The following is a 9068-nucleotide window of genomic DNA, read 5'->3' on the forward strand; positions in this document are numbered from 1 at the left end:
AAAAGGAAAGAAAAAAGAAGGTAGCGGTAGGGCTAAGTCCACATGCCCTGCTCTAGGTTTGCTCCCCAATGCTTCCTACACAAGCACAGTGAACCCCTATGCCATGAACCACTTTTGAATAGCTACAAACCTCTAGAAGTTTCATACATGGGGAAGTGGAACCGTTTTCAAAACTGAGGCATAAGATTAAAAACGTTTGCTATGCTACTTCAGTAACTATCAGGACTTACACAAAAAGCCACAACCACCAATCCTCACAGCAGCTTACTAGTGACAGGCCGAACTAAACACAGCCCCTCTCTTCACCACGAACACAAAAAACGAGCTGTGATAGTCCAGCGGGAAGCTGCTCCTCGGGGATGGGAAGGAACCAAGTTGGACCACATCTGCTGGGACTCCACTTATACAGAAGGGTGGGAGGCGTGTTCTTGTGCAGTTGTCAGCTCAAGGGTCTCCATGACCTCTGAGGCCTGTCCTGGTCCCCTCCTTTGTAGAAGCCCTGTCCTTGTGACCCAGCAGAGGGAGAGATTGATTCTCCCTCCCTTCCTCCTTCCCTCCCTCTATCTCTCTCCACCGCGAGTGCGTGCGTGCATGCGTGTGAGCCCAGAGGCCAGAGACATCGGATTCCCAGAACCAGAGTTCTAGGCAGTTGTGTGCTGCCTAACGTGGATAACAGGAAGCAAACTCATGACCTCTGCAGGAGCAGCAAGTACCCTTCACCGCTAAACCATCTCTATTCCTTCTTCCGTTGTCTTAATTATCCAAAATAAACAATTAACTCTGTGTGTTTCTGGAAGCAATACAGCAGCGTGTTTTCCCGCAATCTACAGGAAGCACTTAGGCCTATCTCAGTGGCCCCGTCTTCACGCATAGGCAGAGCTAGAAGTGTGTGCTGCAGTCTTACACATGCATTAGATCCCACACCACGTGCGGCTTCTAACAGATGCACATCCAGGCCATGGTATCACATGTATTCACCACAGGACATCTTCTGCTCTAGCCCTTGTGGGTGCTTGTTGGCTTGTGTGTGTTTGAGATAAGCTCACATAGACATAGCCATGGGCCACTACAGGCTCAGGCTTTGTATTTAAATAAATTGAGGCCCCTGCTGCAACTTGCCTGTGCCTGTCTGTCCATGCTCAAGCCTGTTTGTCTAGATTTGGCCCCGGGTGGTGTGCGCTGTCAGGCATATAGCGAATTTTTTTTTCCTGAGAAGAGGTTGTGAGGCTGCATCCCCTGGTAGTCTGTGTGTCCCTAGTCTTTGAAGCAATGCTTTGAGGAATGACACAGTTTCTTTTAGTAGCATAGTCATTTTCTTTTAATAAACTTTTATTGAGGCACAGCAGCATTATCCCAGGCATTTGCTGTGGCTTCACAAACAAACACACACAAACACACTTATAAACACACACAAATACACACATGAACGCCCACAAATACATACAAACACAAAAACACATGCATACACACACATGCAGAAACATACACAAATGCAATACACAAACACAAAAACATACACACATGCACAAACACACAAAAACACACATGTACATGCACACACATGTACATACGCACACATGCACTCAGAACTGTGTGGTGAACCACCGTCTAGGCAGCCACTGGAGGAAGATGCTCTGTGGACAGATAGAAGCCTGAATCAACAAAACATGGACTGCTTACACAGTGGCATTATCACCAGCCTTGTCCCGACACAGGTGACAACAGAGAGAACCATGATGATCTCAGCTCAGAGAAACCAGCCAGACATTCGGACAGGTGCCGTTCCAGTCTACCTGTGTGAGAAACCTAGATGAGCGGAATTCCTGGAGACCACAAGGAAAATCAGCTGCCACCAGAGGCTGGGGAGGAGGGCAGGGAACTGCTGGTTTCAAAGATGCTTTTGTTGTCGAAAGAGTCTCACGGAGTCTAGGCTGGCTTCAAACATGCTGTATATCCTAGAATAATTTTAAACTCCCGATCCTCCTCTCTCAGTCTCCCAAGTGCTGGGCTTATAGGCATGAGCAACAATGACTGGTGTGTCAGATGGTTTAGATGGCAACTTTATCACAATCAAAAAAATAAAAATAAAAATGGAAGCTCATACCTGTCGTCTCAGTCCTCAGACGGCTGAATCAGGAGTATCACAAGTTTAAGACCATCCTGGGCTACATAATAAGACTCTGTATTTAAAAAGGAAGGAAGGAAGAAGGAAGGAAGGAGAAGAGAAGGAGGAGGAGGAGGAGGAAGAGGAGAAAAAGGAGAAGAAGGAGGAAGAGGAGAAGGAGAAGGAGAAAGAACATTGCTAGTCTCTCATATACCCCTATCTTTTGTCTGCTTCCAGGCACGTCTCTCAACTCACACCATCCCCAACATGTGCCTTCTAACACGTCTCTCTTGGTATGAATGACTTTCTGGGCTCTTTTCTATAGGCCTTCCTTATCTTGATGTGAAGTTTGTAGGAACTATTCATGTGTTCATGTGTTTGTTTTCAATGAACTACTCCAAGACTGTATAGAATGGTACTGTGAGCTTTACTGTTAACAGGCATGTGGATTGTTTCCAGTTTGGTCTTTTATGACTAAAGCTATGGTGAGAGTCACATGCCTGCCATGCATGTCCATGCTTAAAGGGGGCAAGCAGTGCTTCTAACTACCAAAACATCTCTCTAGCCCCAGCTCTAAATATTTTAAAACATCTCTTCTCCTCTCCTTGTGAATTTATATGACGTTCTTCAAATATGCATGCCTAACTGTAGCAGGACTGCCCCCCCAACATCGTTTAGTCCTTTGAGGGTGGGGCAATATGAATTCCTCCTGCCTCAATAAGTTGGGCCACCTTCTCTCATCCCTTCCAGACTGGGGTTTACATCCTCAGCTCTCCTGCTTGTCACCTTGGAGCGGAATCCCACTCATTCCTGATTTCTCAGGGACTTCAGCTTGCAAAGAGCAGGTCAGCTCACCCCTCAGCCTTCACGACATCCTGAGCCAATTCCCATGGGGATCTCTTCTTAGGCATCTCTGCACATCCCGATGCTCCGTTTCTCCAGACCAGACCACCACAATACCACATGAAGCTGCTGTGGAAGACAGCTTGATGGTGCCTACTAAGGTTGAGCATAGGAATACGGTATCATCAAGCAACTCATATGGAACCATGGGAAACAAAACCAAAAGTCCACATAGAGATAGAACCTGAATTTCCTCAGAAGCTCAGAAGCATGATTCTTTGTATTGAGAAGGTAGAAGTAAACTCAATGCCTACCAAGTAGCAAATGGTGGCACATTCATCCAATGGAATAGTATTCTGCCACAAAAAAAGGAACAGAGGGAATACTGATGTATACCACTCTCTACGTGAACTGTATCCATCCTAGACGCACTACAGCCTGGGAGAATGGAGCCAATAGATGAGGCAGACTAAAGTCTCAAGCAATAGCCAGCTTTCTTCAGAACAGCAGACAATTTATACTCTGAGGGTTAAGAAGAATCACATGAGTAAATTGTACAATCGCAAGGACAGCTGCATGTGGCAAAAATTATGTTTTTCCATAGAGGCATGTGAACACTTGAGTGAATAAGAGCAGCAAGCAATAAATTAGTAATCTGAGGTAAAGCCACTCCTGTCACCTACACCTGGGAGGAGCATGAAAGCACATTCCAAGAACAATCCCAAGTTTTGAAGAAACTGAGGTCACAAGACTCATGTTGGTGTTTTCTGACAGTGAACCTTGGAAACACAGGTTCATATGTGACATTAATCTTTTTGAATGAAATACTTAGACCATCCATATCTGCGGAGCTAGGAAACAGAATGACTATTCCTGGGGAGTTAGAGGGTTGGGATGTAGAATAGCTTCCTAAAACTTGCAAGTATTTTTCTGGATGATGACTAAGTTTTAAAACTACAAGGAAGTGATGGTTTCACAGTGGTGTGGATGCACCAGATGCCGCGGAACCATACATCACTTAAAAAGGAGGAAGGAAGGAAAGGAAGGAAAGGAAGGAAAGGAAGGAAAGGAAGGAGGGAGGGAGGGAGGAAAGAAAAAGGCCAATTGAAGTAGCACACACCTGTAATTCCTGCACTTGGGAGATAGAGGCAGGAGGGTCATCCTCAACTACATAAGTAAGTTTGTGGCCATCCTGGGCTACAAGAGGAGGGAGGGAGGGAGAGAGAGAGGGAGAGACAGAGACAGAGAGAGACAGAGACAGAGAGAGAGAGAGAGAGAGAGAGAAGTAGGTGAGGAGGGAGGGGCTGTGGTCAGTGCACTGGTCAATAACTTGCCTAGCATTCCTGAAACCGTAGCCTGACTCACAAAGAAAGAAAGGCTGCTACTGAATGCATGTGGTGCGTTAGTCATCTTTCCATCAATGAAACAAACTTCTGAGGTAGCAGCCATGCTCAGCTGGCCCCATTGTTTTAGGGTCTGTGGCAATTCAAAGCAGGAATGCTCACAGCAGCCAGGAAGCAAAGAGAGAATAAGGAGTGTGGGCCCTAACCACAGTCCCTTTCCGGGCATGCGGCCTCTCTGACATAATAAGCTCTTCGACTAGATGTCACCTCCGTCCCACCACACTGGCTCCTGGTGACTGGTCTTTAATGCACCCTTTCAAGTCACTGATTTAAGAGGGTTTATGGATTTTGTTTGTCTGTTTTTGAGAGGTTCCTGTTTAGGCTTGACCTCACTGCACTGCCCAGGATGACCCTGACAAACTCCTGATCCCCCTTGTTTATACATTACTGGAGAATATAGAAACCCAGAGCTATGTACTTTCGTGGCAAGCACTCTGTCAGCTGAGTGCCACCACCCAGACCTTCTGGCTGTTTGGTGCCATTCATAATAAGGTAAGAAAGCCACCAGGCATGGTGACTCAGACCTCTAACCCTGGTGCTTGAGACGCATAGGTGGGAAGGTCTTGAGTCTGAGGCCAGATAAGAAGCTGACCTTTTACCTTCTTTAGTCCGGAGATTAGCTTTCCTGACCACGTGGGAAGGAGACCATTTGGGGAGAATGTCAGCACAGGCTCCAAACTTCTTTCAACACTGTACTCGTCCACCAAAAAGAATTTAAGAAGTACTGGATTGCCGGTGGTGGTGGTGGTGGTGCACTGGTTCACGTCTTTAATTCCAACACCCGGGAGCCAAAGGCTAGAGGATCTCTGTGAGTTTCAAGGCCACCCTGGTCTACATAGTGAGTTCCAGGACAGCCTGTGAGACCCTTTACCTAGTAAGACCCTCCCTCAAAAAAAAATCAATAAACAAGTAAAATGTTAAAAAAAAAAAAAAAGTAAATAAATTACTGGGTCAATAAAAGAAAAAGAATTATTGGGGATCGGAGTTGACATAATGGCTCAGCAATTAAGAGTTCACTTCTAGGATCACAAGTTTATTTCTCAGAACCCACGCTGGGCGGCTCACAACCACCTGTACCTCCACCTCCAGGGAATGCCATGCTCTCTTCTGGGCTCCACAGGGACCCTACACACTTGTGAATACCCCTACATGGGTACACACACACACACACACACACACACACACACACACAAAATTTTCGAGATTCAAACTGGCTTCCGGTAGTGTTTCTGCCTGTCCCATTAGTCTGCCTCTCCGCTCTCCTTCTGTAGGACCATCCCCCACCTGGAGGGCCTGTTCCTCCTGTAAAGCTGTGTGTTAGAACATCAGATATATATGTTCTTTTAGAATGGGCAGCTTCTAAATCAGAGCCATAATAAATGGGTTTAGTATAAGAAATCCTGAAAGAACAAACTAAACCGTTTCCAGACCTGCCTCAAAAAAAAAAAAGAAAGAAAGAAAGAAAGGAAGGAAGGAAGGAAGGAAGGAAGGAAGAAAAGGAAAAGGAAAAGGAAAAAGAAAGCAAAGCAAGAAAAGAAAAGACAGGATAGATTGGGCTATACCTCGGTGGTAAGCCATCTGGCTAACAAAGGCTCTAGGTTCAATTCTCTGCACCTCAAGCCCCGCAGAACACACACGAATAAAAAAACATAAAAACAAATATAAGAGAAGCAGGAATCCGGGGAGGCGGCAGGCTTAATCTGTATAAACGCCCTGAAGCCTATGTGGTGGTGCTCCACGCCATTATTCCCAGCACTTGGGAGACAGAGACAGGCAGATCTCTGAGTTTGAAGCCAGCCTGGTTTACAGAGGGAGTTCAGAGACTATACGGAGGAGAAACCCTGTCTTGAAACAAACAAACAAACAAACAAACAAACAAACGAAAACTAAAACCTCAAAAAAGTCCCAAGGGCCGTTTCATTGGGACATGGGAGCAAAAGCTGAGCTTCACTGCAACTTTGAGCGAGCATAGAAGCTGCAAAGACCAGTGTTTCCAAACCCTGCAGGCAAGGTGAGATTCCCTGGTGTCTCCAAACCACCCTCCCTGGTGCGGCCTTTAAAAGCCCGCTCTTCAGCAAGGCTGGAATGTGATGGCCCTGAGACTCCTCACCTCCAGCTTGGTTTAGCGCCTGTAGGGGAGCACAGAGAGCCCTGGGCTGGAGCTAATCCCCCCACTCACCGCCCCACCCCAGGCTCTGCGCTGGTCGGCTTTCCCTCAGCGGACATCTGGGGAGCACTCGGTCCCTTGTGTTCATCACTCTCCACCCTCAAAGGCCTTGGCGTTGTCTGGTTTAGGCAAAAGAGGAAAACGAGTTCAAAGCGGTTAAGTACTTATGCAAGGGCGCGTGGCCACGAAGTGACAGGAGCTGAATTTATAGCGTGCCTCTCCTCGTGTGGCCATGGTGGAGAATGTGGTTCTTGTGTGGAAAGGGAAGGGCTAGGGTGGGGGTAGGGTGGAGACGGGAGAGCAGAGAGAGATTACAGGAGTTCCACACTAGTTGGTTTTGTTATCGCTGTAGTTGTTTGCAGTACTGCGATTTGAACCTAAGCTTGGCTCATGCTAGACTCGTACTTTACTACTGAACAATATCCTCAGCTCTTGTTATTGAGTTTTCAGGCAAAGGCTTACTCTATAGCCCAGGCTGGAAACCACTATGTATCCTAAAGCTAGCCTTGGATTTATAGAACATCTTTTCCTTCACCCTCCTAAATTTTGGAATTAAAGGCCTAAGTGACCATACCCTGCTAAGGCTTTCTTACTTTTAGAACTCAAAGAGGAACTTGACTTGTGCTTTCTATAAAACTGGCAGAGGATTTGGGGGCTTAAGCGAAGTGTGGTATCCCCAAATTTCTGTTAGAAACGCTGGGACATGTGCCTAGAACCCACAGAAACCTTTCAACTTTAGACCAGTCCACTCCGAAGGGAGAGGCAGCCTCACCCTCTCTTACGAGCTTCCTGCAGCCAAGGCTCTAGACTTCAATGGCACAGAATGCCTGGGTCAGCAACAACGAGACTACGCGCGCGCGTGTGGCAGCCACAGAACCCTGGGTAGGATGTGGGCGGGTTTGCACACCTCTGGGTCAAACCCAGGGTCAGAGGACACTGAGCAGCAAGCCTGGCAGCGCTAACACATTCCCAGTGAGGAGCAGCAGAGGGAGCAGTCAGAGCAGCAACTACTCTAGATCCCTGGTGTAGAGCTGAGTTCCCAAGCCTGCCTCCATAGCCACGGAGCCCTGGGAACTGACTGGTTCCAACTGAACTAGTCCTCATTGTAATGCGCTCTAATCCCCCCACCCCAAACTTGTTGCTGGATCTCAGACCCACAACCTCCATCTCTACCACCGATCTACTTCTTAAAAAGCTACTGGGAAGCAAGCCGGTAACAGTACTCCTTCACGGCTTCTGACTCTCAGGTTCCTGCCTCAGGTTCCTGCCCCAATTCAGTCCCCACCTTGGTTTACCTGAATGATAAACTGGGGTCGGATATATAAGTCAAATAAGCCCTTTCCTCCCCAGATTGCTTTCAGTAGCGGTGTGTTTATCACAGAAATAGAAATGTATTCCTAGACACCAGCTGTCTGAAATCTCTATACCTGGCAGACTGAAGCAAGTCAGTGTCTTGTGTCTGAAGCAAGTGTCTTGTGTCTGAGCTACACAGCAAGACCATGCCCTAAAAGATTTTCCTCCATGGTTTTCTCTCTCCCTCTCTCTCTCCCTCTCCCTCTCGCTTTCTCTTTCTCTCCTTTCAAGACAAGGTTTCTCTGTGTATCCCTGGCTGTCCTAGAACTCGCTCTGTAAACAAAAGAGATCCATCTGCCTCTGCCTCCTCCTGAGTGCTGGGCTTACGAGGTGCGTGTCACTCCCTGGTCCATGTTTTTCTCTTTAACTTCATCCCAGAGTCTCTTGGTTTTCTAACTCACAGACAACTGTCGTCACCCAGGTGGCCGAGGTCTGTACTATGTAATAGGCAGCGTTCTTGGTATGTCCTGTGGTCCCTAGGGTCTGGCCAGTCCCCTAAATCACAGCTGTGGGTGACCAGAGCCTACAGGTTACCAGAGGATGTTCATCTCTGGGGGTTGGAACCTGCAAACTTGGCCTGGGAGGTCTGAGGCATAGAACCCCCACACTTTTGCTTCCACATTTGGATATGGGGTTTTCAGGGGGTTCTGCCGTAGCTGTACCAGCTGTGGGCTGTAAAATGAATTATTTTTAATATAAATATAAGTAGCAGATTAATCTGGCACCTGTATTTCCTTAGCCTTTGCTAGTCCCCAATAACCACATAGAGAAAATAAGATTTATTTAAAGCTTTACCTCAATAGCTGGGTAGTTAAATGATTATAATAACCCCTAAACTATACTATCTGGCTACCTTCCAGCCATGATCTCAAATACTTGCATATAATTTTTTTATTTTTATTTTTTGGTTTTTAGAGACAGGGTTTCTCTGAGTAGCCCTGGCTGTCCTGGAACTCACTTTGTAGATCAGGCTGGCCTCGAACCCAGAAATCTGCCTGCCTCTGCCTCCCAAGTGCTGGGATTAAAGGCGTGTGCCACCACCGCCCGGCTGCATATAATTATTGAACTGGCTCTTTTGGCTTCAGATATTTTTCTCATGGTGTCTTCTCCCACCCTATGGCTAATCTCCCAGTCCTCATGGGAGATGCCTGAAACTAACTTAACTCTCTCTCTCCCTCTCCCTCTCCCTCTCCCTCTC

This window comes from Mastomys coucha, unplaced genomic scaffold (assembly GCF_008632895.1).
Source record: "Mastomys coucha isolate ucsf_1 unplaced genomic scaffold, UCSF_Mcou_1 pScaffold14, whole genome shotgun sequence".
Taxonomy (NCBI): Eukaryota; Metazoa; Chordata; class Mammalia; order Rodentia; family Muridae; genus Mastomys; species Mastomys coucha.